Source organism: Mustela putorius, unplaced genomic scaffold, assembly GCF_011764305.1.
Source record: "Mustela putorius furo isolate JIRA1106 unplaced genomic scaffold, ASM1176430v1.1 tig00003962_pilon_pilon_pilon, whole genome shotgun sequence".
Lineage (NCBI taxonomy): Eukaryota > Metazoa > Chordata > Mammalia > Carnivora > Mustelidae > Mustela > Mustela putorius.
Window position 1 is genome coordinate 11,598,841 of NW_025422106.1, and position 12,699 is coordinate 11,611,539.

General features: G+C 37.9%; 1 protein-coding gene across 1 annotated transcript in view; it reads left to right on the forward strand.

Moving 5' to 3' along the window:
- Positions 1–12,699, forward strand: part of PPM1E (protein phosphatase, Mg2+/Mn2+ dependent 1E) — a 219,936-nt gene that overhangs the window by 22,707 nt on the left and 184,530 nt on the right. The window lies entirely within an intron of this gene.

Sequence of the window (12,699 nt, forward strand, 5' to 3'; positions counted from 1 at the left end):
TCTCAAATTCCTCATATCAGTGAGATCATATGATAATTATCTTTCTCTGGTTGAGTTATTTTGGTTAGAATAATAGCCTCTGTTTCCTTCCACATTGTTGCAAATGTCAAGATTCCAGTTTTCTGATGGCTGCATACTCTTCCATTTTATATATGTACCACATCTTTATCCATTTATCTGTTGATGGACATCTAGGCCATCATTCCTTAGTTTGGCTATTGTGGACATTGCTGCTATAAACATTTGGGGGGCATGTGCCCCTTCGGATCACTACATTTGTATCTTTAGGATAAATACCCAGTAGTGTGATTTCTGAGTCGTAGGGTAGTTCTATTTTATTTTTTTTAAGATTTTATTTATTTATTTGACAGAGATCACAAGCAGGCAGGGAGAGAGGAAGGGAAGCAGGCTCCCTGCCGAGCAGAGAGCCCGATGCGGGGCTCCATCCCAGAACCCTGGGATCATGACCTGAGCCGAAGGCAGAGGCTTTAACCCACTGAGCCACCCAGGCGCCCTGGGTAGTTCTATTTTTAACTTTCTGAGGAACCTCCATACTGTTATCCAAAGTGGCTGCACCAGCTTGCATTCCCACCAACAGTGTAGGAGGGTTCCCTTTTCTCCATATCCTCGCTAAAATTTATCATTTCCTGACTTGTTAATTTTAGCCATTCTGACTGGTGTGAGGTGGTATCTCACTGTGGTTTCGATTTGTATTTCCCTGATGCCAAGTGATGTGGAGCACTTTTTTGTGTGTCAGTTGGCCATTTGGATGTCTTCTTTGCAGAAATGTCTATTCATGTCTTTTGCCCATTTTCTTGATTGGATTATTTGTTCTTTGGGTGTTAAGTTTGATAAGTTTTTTTTTTTTTAAGATTTTATTTATTTGACAGATCACAAATAGGCAGAGAGGCAGGCGGAGAGAGGGGGAAGCAGGCCCCCCTCTGAGCAGAGAGCCCGATGCAGGGCTCTATCCCAGGATCCCGGGATCACGACCCGAGCTGAAGGAAGAGGCTTTAACCCACTGAGCCACCCAGGCACCCCAAGTTTGATAAGTTCTTTATAGATTTTGGATACTAGCCCTTTATCTGACATGTCATTTGCAAATATCTTCTCATTCTGTCGGTTGGCTTTTGGTTTTGTTGACTGTTTCCTTTGCTGTTCAAAAGCTTTTGATCTCGATGAAGTTCCAATAGTTCATTTTTGCCCTTGCTTCTCTTGCCTTTGGCAATGTGTGGCCGAAGTTGAAGAGGTTGCTACCTGTGTTCTCCTCGAGGATTTTGATGGATTCCTGTCTCACATTGAGGTCTTTAAGCCATTTTGAGTCTATTTTTGTGTGGTGTAAGGAAATGGTCCAGTTTCATTCTTTTGTATGTGGCTGTCCAATTTTCCCAACACCATTTGTTGAAGAGACTGTTTTTTTCCATTGGACATGCTTTCCTGCTTTATTGAAGATTAGTTGACCATAAAGTTGAGGGTCCATTTCTGGGTGCTTTTTGCTGTTCCATTGATCTATGTGTCTGTTTTTGTGCCAGTCCCATCCTGTCTTGATGATTATAACTTTGTAATAGAGCTTGGAGTCTGGAATTTTGATGCTGCCAGCTTTGGTTTTCTTTTTCTTTTTCTTTTTTATTTTTATTATTATTTTTTAAAAATTTTTTTAAAAGATTTTATTTATTTATTTATTTGACAGAGAGAGATGACAAGCAGGCAGAGAGGCAGGCAGAGAGAGAGGAGGAAGCAGGCTCCCTGCTGAGCAGAGAGCCCGATGTGGGGCTCGATCCCAGGACCCTGGGATCACGACATGAGCCGAAGGCAGCGGCTCAACCCACTGAGCCACCCAGGCGCCCCTGGTTTTCTTTTTCAATATTCCTCTGGCTATTCAGGGTCTTTTCTGGTTCCATATAAATTTTAGGAGTATTTGTTCCATTTCTTTGAAAAAAGTTGATGGTATTTTGATAGAGATTGCATTAAATGTGTAGGTTGCTCTAGGTAGCATAAACATTTTCATGATATTTGTTCTTCCAATCCATGAGCATGGAACATTTTTCCATTTCTTTCATGAATATTCTATAGTTTTCTGAGTACAGATTTTTGCCTCTTTGGTTAGATTTATTCCTAGGTATCTTACAGTTTTGGATGCAACTGTAAATGGGATAGAGTCCTTAATTTCTCTTTCTTCTGTCTTGTTGTTGGTGTATAGAAATACAATTGATTTCTGTGCTGTTGATTTTATGTTGTGACACTTTACTGAACTATGAATTCTAGCAGTTTTGGAATGGAGTATTTGGGGTTTTCCACACAAAGTATTACATCATCTGCAAAGCGTGAGAGTTTGACTTCTTTTCCAGTTTGGATGCCTTTTATTTTATTTTATTTTTTTATGTATTTCTGATTGCTGAGGCTGGGACTTCTAGTGCTGTGCTGAATAGCAGTGGTGATAATGGACAGCCTTGCTGTGTTCCTTATCTTGGGGAAAAGCTCTCAGTTTTTCCCCACTTATGAATGATATTCACTGTGGGTTTTTCATAGATGGCTTTGATAATATTAAGGTATGTACCCACTATCCCTGTACTGTGAAGAGTTTTGATCAAGAAAGGAATCTGTACTTTGTCAAATGCTTTTTCTGCATCTATTAAGAAGATCATATGATTCTTGTCCTTTCTTTTATTAATGTATTGTATCACATTGATTGATTTGCAGATGTTGAACCAACTTTGCAGCCCAGGAATAAATCCCACTTGGTTGTGGTGAATTAATCCTTTTAACATACTGTTGGAGCCGGCTGGCTAGTATTTTGGTGAGAATTTTTACATCCATGTTCATCAGAGATATTGGTCTTATGTAATTCTCCTTTTTGATGGGGTCTTTGTCTGGTTTTGGCATCAAGGTAATGCTGGCCTCATAAGAGGCGTTTGTAAGTTTTCCTTCCATGTCAGGTTTTTGAAACAGCTTCAGAATAGGTATTAATTCTTCTTTAAATGTTTGGTAGCATTCCCTTGGGAAGCCCATCTGGCACTGGCTCTTGTTTGTTTGGAGAGATTTTTGATGACTTCTTCAATTTCCTTGCTGGTTATGGGTCTGTCCAGGTTTTCTGTATCTTCCTGGTTCAGTTTTGGTAGTTTATATGTCTCTAGGAATGCATCCATTTCTTCCAGATCATCTAATTTGTTGGCATATAGTTGCTCATAATATGTTTTTTTTTTTTTTAAAGATTTTATTTATTTAATTGACAGAGAGAGATCACAAGCAGGCAGAGAGGCAGGCAGAGAGAGAGGAGGAAGCAGGCTCCCTGCTGAGCAGAGAGCCCGATGCGGGGCTCGATCCCAGGACTCTGAGATCATGACCTGAGCCGAAGGCAGCGGCTTAACCCACTGAGCCACCCAGGCGCCACCATTATGTTCTTATACTTATTTTTGTCTCTTCAGTGTTGGTTGTGATCTCTCCTCTTTCATTCATTATTTTCTTTATTTGGGTCCTTTCTCTTTTCTTTTTTGATAAGTCTGACCAGGGGTTTATCAATCTTACTAATTCTTTCAATGAACCAACTTCTAGTTTTGTTGATTTGTTCTACTGTTCTTTTGGTTTCTCTTTCATTGATTTCTCCTCTAATCTTTTTTTATTTATCTTCTCCAGCTGTGTTTAGGCTGTATTTGCTGTTTTTTCTCCAACCCCTTTAGGTGTAGGGGTAGGTTGTGTATTTGAGACCTTTCTTATTTCTTGAGAAAGTCTTGTAGTACTATATACTTAGGACTCTTAGGACTGTCTTTGCTGCATCCCAAAGATTTTGAATAGTTATGTTTTCATTTTCATTTGTTTCCATGAATTTTTAAAAATCTTCTTTAATTCCCTTGTTGACCATTCATTCTTTAGTAGGATGCTCTCTAGCCTCCATGTATTTGAGTTCTTTCCAACCTTCCTCCCGTGATTGAGTTCTAGTTTCAAAGCGCTGTGGTCTGAAAATATGCAGGGAATGATCCCAGTCTGTTGGTACTGATAGAGAACTGATTTGCAACCCAGGACGTGATCTGTTCTAGAGAATGTTCCATGTGCACTTACAGAAGAATGTGTATTCTGTAGCTTTGGGATGGAATGTTCTGAATATATCTGTGATGTCCATCTGGTCCAGTGTGTCATTTAAAGTCTTTATTTCTGGGACAGCTTGAGCGACTGCCCTCAGCTTCAGTTATGATCCCAGGGTCCTGGAATTAAGTCCTACATCAGGCTCCTTGCTCTGTGGAGAGCCTGCTTCTCCCTCTGTCTGCTGCTCCCCCTGCTTGTGTTCTCTCTGTCAAATAGATAAATAAAATCTTAAAAAAAAAAAAGCCTTTATTTCCTTATTGATCTTTTGCTTAGATGATCTGTCTGTTTCAGTGTGGGGGTGGTAGTGGTTAAAGTCCCTTACTATTGTATTATTGTCAATGTGCCTCTCTGATTTTGTTGCTAATTAGCCCACATAGTGGCTGCTCCCATGTTAAGGGCATAGATATTAAAAATTGTTAGATCTTCCTGCTGTACAGACCCTTTAAGTATGATATAGTGTTCTTCCTCATCTCTTATTATAGTCTTTTGCTTAAAATCTAATTTGTCTTATATAAGGATTGCCATCCCAGCTTTCTTTTGATGTCCATTAGTATGATGAATTGTTTTCCACCCCCTCACTTTAAAAATCTGAAGGTGCCTTTGGGTCTAAAGTGGTTCTCTTGCAGACAGCATATCTATGTCAATGGTTCCTTTTTTTTTTTTTTTTAATCCATTCTTATACCTTGTGTCTTTTGATTGGGGCATTCAGTAACCGCCTGCCTGTTACTGAATATTATCTCTGTTCCTTTCTGGTCTATGTTATTTTAGGCTATCTCTTTGCTTAGAGGACCCCTTTCAATATTTCCTGTAGGGCTGGTTTGGTGTTTGCAAATTCTTTTAGTTTTTGTTTGTCCTGGAAGCTTTTAAATTCTCCTTCTATTTTCAGTGACAGCCTAGTTGAATATAGTATTCTTGGCTGTATATTTTTCTTGTTTAGTGCTCTGAATATATCATGCCAGTCCTTTCTGGCCTGCCAGGTCTCTGGATAGGTCTGCTGCCAATCTAATGTTTCTACCATTGTAGGTTACAGACCTTTTGTCCCTAACTGCTTTCAGGATTTTCTCTTTGTCTCTGCGAATTGTAAGTTTTACTCTTAGATGATGGGGTGTTGATCTATTTTTATTGATTTTTGGGGGGGGTGGTTCTCTGTGCCTCCTGGATTTTGATTCCTGTTTCCTTCCACAAATTAGGGAAGTTCTATACAATAATTTGCTCCAGTATACCTTCTGCCCCCTCTCTCTTCTGGGATCCCAACTATTCTAATATTGTTTCATCTTATGGTATCACTTAGCTCCTGAATTCTCCCCTCGTGATCCAGTAGTTGTTTATCTCTCTTTTTCTTAGCTTCTTTATTCTCCATCATCTGGTCTTCTTATCACTAACTCTCTCTTCTGGTTCATTTATCCTAAGAGATGGAGCCTCCATTTTTTATTACACCTAATCAATAGCTTTTTAAATTTCAACTTGGTCAGATTTTAGTGCTTTTATTTCTCCAGAAAATGATTCTCTAGGGTCTTCTGTTCTTTTTTCAAACCCAAGTAATATCTTTATAATTGTCTTTCTGAACTCTAGTTCTGAAATCTTGCTAATGTCTGTATTGATTAGGTCCCTAGATGCCAGTACTACCTCTTTCTTTTTGTTGAGGTGAGTTTTTCCACTTTGTCCTTTTCTCCAGAGAAGAATAGATGAATGAGAGAACAAAATGTTAAAGGGGTAACAACAACCCAGAAAAATACACACTAATGAAATCAGAAGGGACCCAAAACCGGGGGGAAAAGGGAGGGGGGAAAATGACCAGGCTGGTGAATAGAACAGAGCCATACCTTAGATTTTGGGTGGATTTTGGTCTTTTAGAAGAAACTGCATCCCAAGAGAAAAACTTAACATATATACAAAAATAAGGGTAAATACGATGAAGGGATGGAATATGACTTTAAACATAAAAACTTATAAAGGTTTTTAAAAAGGAATTGATAAGATAAATTGGTTGAAAAAAGAGAAAAAAATTTTTAAAAAGGGAGAGAATGTGATTGGGCAGGAGACTAGAACAAAGCCATACACTTGATTTAGGGTATATTTTGGTCTGTTAGAAGAAACTGTATCCCAAAATTTTAAAAAAAGAAAAAATACATATATACCAAAAATAAGGATAAATACAATGAAGGTATAGTGTATGACTATAAAAATGAAAATTAAAGAAGTTTTTAATAAAGGTATTGATTGATAAGATGATGGTTAAAATAGGAAAGAGGAAAAATTCAAAAAGAAAAAAAAATAAAATCTTAAAAATTTAACTTTGAAAGACTAAGGAATCATGGGGGGAAAAGCCATGAATTCTGTGGGCTGTATTCCCCTAACACTGGAGTTCTGTGTTTCTCATTGATTGGTGAACTTGGTGTTGACTGGATGTTCTTGCTGATCTTCGGGGGGTGGAGCATGTTGCAGTGATTCTGAAGTGTATTTGCCCCAGGTGGAATTGCACTGTCCTTGCTCAGGTTTAGGCTAAGTAATCTGCTTGGGTTTGCTCTGGGTGGCTTTTGTTCCCTGAAAGCTTTCCATACAGCTTTGGAGGACGAGAATGAAAATGGCAGCCTTCCAATCTCTAGTCCGGAGGAGCCGAGAGTTGGGGCCCCAGTCCTCAGTGCACCCTCAGAGAAAAGCAGTCAATCACTCCTGTCTCTCTGATCTCTGTCCATACTCTGTAGTCACCTAGCCTATGACCAGGCATTTCTATATCTGGCACATGACTTTGATGGAGTCTCCAAACAGCAGCATGCTCCTGTGTCACTCCTCCTGGTGGAGGAAGAGGGGGATCTCCCCAGATCTACCACTTGTGGGGTCCTTGCTCGAAAAGCAGCGGCCTGACTTTGCTGGGATCACAGTTTATGGCAACCTCAAGTTGATACCCCACTCCTCAGCTCTGTCTTTGCAGCTGGCTTCCCTGCTTTGATACTTGGCAGCTCTGCCACACTTAGGCAACCCTGGTCTTTCTGTGACCCCTGAGGGTCCTGAGGCCACACTTTCCCAGCTCCCAGTGAGGGTTCCAACCCCCGCTTAGCCACGGGAGTGACGTCCCTCCATAGAACAGACTTCTAAAAGTTCCAATTGTGTGCTCCAGTGCTCTCTTACTTGCCAGGAGCCGGTTGATCCCTCCCCCCCCTTTTATCTTCCTGTATATCACCTTGGATTCACTTCTCTGCATTTCTTACCTTCCTGAAAGTGTTTGTTTTTCTGGTCATAGAATTGCTGCTATTCTTTTCTTCAATCTCCTATTGAGCTTGTAGGTGTTCAGAATGGTTTGGTAACTATCAAACTGAATTCCTGGGACACAAGGATATTTAGGTCAACTTCTCTGTCATCTTGTTCCCCCTACCCCTGGAGGTATTTCTTGTACTTTCATCTTTTGATATGTATTTTGTTAATAGTGGAGAAAGAATGAATATTTTTTTATGAGCAAGATTGTTTTTCTCTTAATTTGACACAAGTATGAAACTTACTTTTTTAATTTTTATTTTTTTAAAGATTTTATTTATTTATTTGACAGGCAGAGATTACAAGCAGGCAGAGAGGCAGACGGGGGTTGGGTGAAGTAGGCCCCCCGCTGAGCAGAGAGCAGAGAGAGAGGGCTCGATCCCAGACTCCGGGATTATGACCCTAGCTGAAGGCAGAGGCTTTAACCCGCTGAGCCACCCAGGTGCCCCTTACTTTTTTAAAATAAAGGTTTTATTTGAGAGTATGAGTACAAGTGGGGTGGGGAGGCAGAGGAGAGGGATAAGCAGACTCCCTGCTGAGTTAGGGAATCCTACTCAGGGCTAGATACCAGGGTCCTTGATCATGACCAGAGCCAAAGACAAATGTTTAACTGACCGAGCCACCCAGGTGCCCCAACATTTAAGTTTTTAAAAAATGTAAATTAGAGCTTTGATTATGCTACTAATGTAGAGTACCGTTTTACTTGATGACTAGGAGGAGTCAAGCATAGTTAAGAGGAGTGCCTAATGAGTACCGTTAGAAGGATATATAAGAGATTTAGTAACTATTGAAAGAATGATAATGTCCTAGTTTTCAAAGAGAATTTAATTTATAAGAAAGTTACTCTGTGTGAACTTATTCTATGTAGTTTCCTACTCATATATAAGCTTCATGAAGGCAGAGACTTTGTTTTGTTCAGTATCCTATCCTTCACAGCTAGAATACTATAGTAAGTTTTCAATAAGTACTGATGAATAAATGAATATATCCTTACAAATTTTTAAAATTTTGTTAAAACATATATAACAATATGTTTTCAATACCATTTTTATTTCTGACTAGGTAAAAGACAAATGCTTATGTATGAATGTTTGAAACTATATGAAAAAAGAAAAATGTAAGTGTATTTTTGTCACTTAAAATATTCACTAGGAATATTTTTCTCTAGACCTTTTCTCCTGGTCCTTTTGAATGTAAATATATTTATAACCAACTTGAAATCATACATATATGATACATACGGTTTTGTGCCCTGCTTTTTTTAGTTAGCACTTTCAAGTGAGCATTTTCATTAAATGTTCTTTGAAAATAGAGTGTTAAAAGATTGCTAAGGGTCTAAGTATTGTTTTGCTCAAAATCCACAGTAATAAATATATTTTACTTTGTGATTAAGATTACATGTAGAACCAGGTGGTGGGTATTATAGAGGGCACAGATTGCATGAAGCACTGGGTGTGGTGCAAAAACAATGAATACTGTTATGCTGGAAAAAAAAATAAAAAAAAAGACTACATGTAAATATTTAATTGTATTAAAAGATTGTAAAGCAGTAGTTACTAATGCTATGTATTCTGATTTTTTTCTCTATTTAATTTTTTTGAAATACCCTTTTCACATCCTTTCCTCCAAACTGATTTTGCAAAACAGTAATGAGTTGCATCCTGAAGTTGGAAAAGTACTATTCTCTTTTACCAGTATTCTGTAATTTGGTAATGCCCCTTTTATTTTGACCAATTTGTTTTTTTCCAGTTTTTGGCCAGTGGGTATAAAGGGTTTAAGAGCATACTTACCAAGTAATTTTACTAAGTAACTTATTTAAATTTACTAATTTACTAAGTAAGTCATGCTGGTTGTAATGAATTGTTGCTATACTCATTCGATGTAAAAGTCTTATTTATAGGTTTGATATATGTCCTTTTTTTTTGTTTGTTAAGATATTTATTTATTTATTTGACAGGCAGAGATGGCAAGTAGGCAGAGAGGCAGGCAGAGAGAGAAGAGGAGGCAGGCTCCCTGCTGAGCAGAGACCCTGAAATCAAACCCGAGCCGAAGACAGAGGCTTTAACCCACTGAGCCTACCCAGGCGCCCCAGATATATGTCCTTTCATGTTTTCTTCTTCTCCATGCAAAGATGAGGTGCATTCTTAAATTATTAAAGTTCTTTTTATGGCCCCCAGTAGAGCTTTTTACTTACCTTACATTGGTCCTGGACATTTTGTGTTTTTGTTAATTTTCCCACCAGCTTTATTGAGATATAACTGCTACAATATTATATAAGTTTATGGTGTAAAATATGTTGATTTGGTGTATTTATATATTGCAAAATGACTTTACGATTTTTCTCTGCATTCATTCATGATCACCATAGTAAATCTGCTTATCTTCTGCCATCACACAAAGTCAATACAATATTACTGACTATATTCCCCACGCTGTGCATTACATATCCATGCAGTGGCCATTTTTAAACATATATATTTGTGTACATCTGTATATGTTGTAGAATAAATTCATGGAATTAAGACTGTTGGAATATATGGTACACACAGTAAAAAATCTCATTTAATTCTTCAAATTACCCTTCAGAAATTTTTTTTTTTTAAAGATTTTATTTATTTGTCAGAGAGAGCGAGCGAGAGCGAGCACAGGCAGACAGAGTGGAAGGCAGAGTCAGAGGGAGAAGCAGGCTCCCTGCGGAGCAAGGAGCCCGATGTGGGACTCGATCCCAGGACGCTGGGATCATGACCTGAGCCGAAGGCAGCTGCTTAACCAACTGAGCCACCCAGGCGTCCCACCCTTCAGAAATTTTATATATCAGTTTGTACTACATCTAATAGTATATGAGGGAAATGATTTCCCCATGCTATTAACATTGGGTATTTTCTTTTTTCTTTTTTTTAAAGTAGTGTAGTTGACATACAATATTATATTAGTTTCAGGTGTATAACATAGTGATTTTCCATATATGTATCTTATAAAATGTTTAATATGTGGAAGTCTAGTTACCATTTGTCACTACATATTACAATATCATTGACTACATCTCCTGGGATATACTTTATATCCTTAGGATTTATTTATTTTATAACTGGAAGTTTATGTTTCTTAATCTCCTTCACCTATTTGTCCATTGTCCCACCCCCTCTGGCAACTTCTAGTTCTCTGTATTTATGAGTCTCTTTTCTGTTTGTTTCACATGTATATGAAATCATCTGATATCTTCTTTATCTGACTTATTTCACCTATCCTCTGGGTCTGCCCGTGTTGCAGATGACTAGATTTAATAATTTTTTATGACTGAATAATATTCCATTGTATTTATACACATACATGCATGCATGTATAACTTTATTCATCTATCTATGGACACTTAGGTTGCTTCCATTTTTTGGCTATTGTAAGTAATTCTGCAGTGATCGTAGGGATGCATATATCTTTTCAAATTAGTGTTTTTATTTTGGGGGGATAAATACCCAGAAGTGGAATTGCTGGGTAATATGGTAGTTCTATTTTTACTTTTTTGAGGAAGTTCTATACTGTTTACTATAGTTGCTGTACTAGTTTACATTCCCACTAACAGTGTATGAGGGTTCCTTTTTCTCCAGTATCCTTGTCAACACTTCTGATTTTATTTTTCCTTTTAACCATTCTGACAAATATGAGTGGGAATCTTATTGTGTTTTTGATTTGTATTTTTGTGATGATTGGTGATGTTAAGCATCTTTCCATGTGTCTGTTAGCCATATTTATGTCTTCGCTGGAAAAATGTCTATTCAGTTCTTCTGCCCATTTTTTAATTGGTTTGTGTCTTTTTTTGGTGTTAAGTTGTATGAGTTCTTTACATAATTTGGATATTAACCCTTTACTGACATATCATATATGACAAATATCTTCTCCCATTCATTAGGTTGCCTTTTTGTTTTGGTTGTTGGTAACAGGGATATTTCCAACGTCGGTTTTTGCCAATCTGATGAGCAAAACATATCTGTTCAATTTGAATGTATGGGCTAAGCATCTTCTCATTTGCTTATTAGTGATTTGTATTTCTTCTATGAATGCTTATTTATATTCTTTTGTATTTTTGTATGTATCTTTGTTACTGATTTGTAGGAAATCTTTTTTTTTTTTTTTACATTTTATTTATTTATTTGACAGACAGAGATCACAAGCAAGCCGAGAGGCAGGCATAGAAAGAGGGGGAAGCCGGCTCCCCTCGGAGCAGAGAACCCGATGTGGGGCTTGATCCGAGAACCCTGGGACCATGGCCTGAGCTGAAAGCAGAGGCTTCAACCCACTGAGCCACCCAGGCGCCCCCTGATTTGTAGGAAATCTTTATATATAATGGATATTAGTCTCTTGACTATTATGTGTTGCAAATGGCTTCTCTTAGTCTATATATTATCTTTTGAAACTGTATTTTTTTAAAGATTTATTTGAGAGTGCACACACCTGGGAAGAGGAAGAGGGAGAAAGTTTTGTTTTTGTTTTTTAAGATTTTATTTGTTTATCTGGCAGAGAGAGAGAGAGCACAAGCAGAGGGAACGACAGTGGTAGAGAGGGAAGCAGGCTCCCCGTTGAGCAGAGAGCCTGATACTGGGCTCGATTCCAGGAGCCTGGGATCATGACCCGATCCAAAGGCAGACTCTCAACTGACTGAGCCACCCAGGTTCCCTGAGGGAGAGAGTCTTAATCAGACTCTGTACTGAGCATAGAACCTGGGGCTTGATCTCACAACCCTGAGATCATGATCTGAGCCAAAACCAAGAGTGGGATGCTTAAACGTTGGCTGCGCCAAGTAGGCACCCCGATCTTCTGAAACTTTTGTGGAATCTTTTTCTATATAGAAGTTTTTGTTTTTGTACTTGATCAAATAACTTCTTTTTTCTTTGTCTTCTGGAATTTGAGTCACGTTCAAAAAGGTATAACTAAGCTTCCCCACCTATTTTCTTATGTTTTCTTCAGAATGTTTTTAGCTTTTTATGTTTATTCTATGATAATTAATTTTTCGTATTGGATGCTATTCCCTTTAGCTAGTTAAAATTGATATATCTCATTATATTAACTAAGCAACTCATAATTAGCAAGATTAATGAATTTCTGACAGGAGTTCTAATTTTGTTAAGATGCTTGCATTGATGGTAAATATAGATGGGTAGAGCATGACCATAAGATTTATTAAGTTGGAGTAAATGTAGATGTTTTTTGGATAGGAAAACATTAACAAAAGTAAAGGTATCTCAGCTGACTTCATGGCCAACCTAGTTTGTTTGAAACATAGTAGTGGGTGTTTGACACATTCTTTACTTGTTGACATTTTCTCTTTTAGAATGTAAGGGGGAAATATGTATGTGTTTGAGAAAAAGTCTT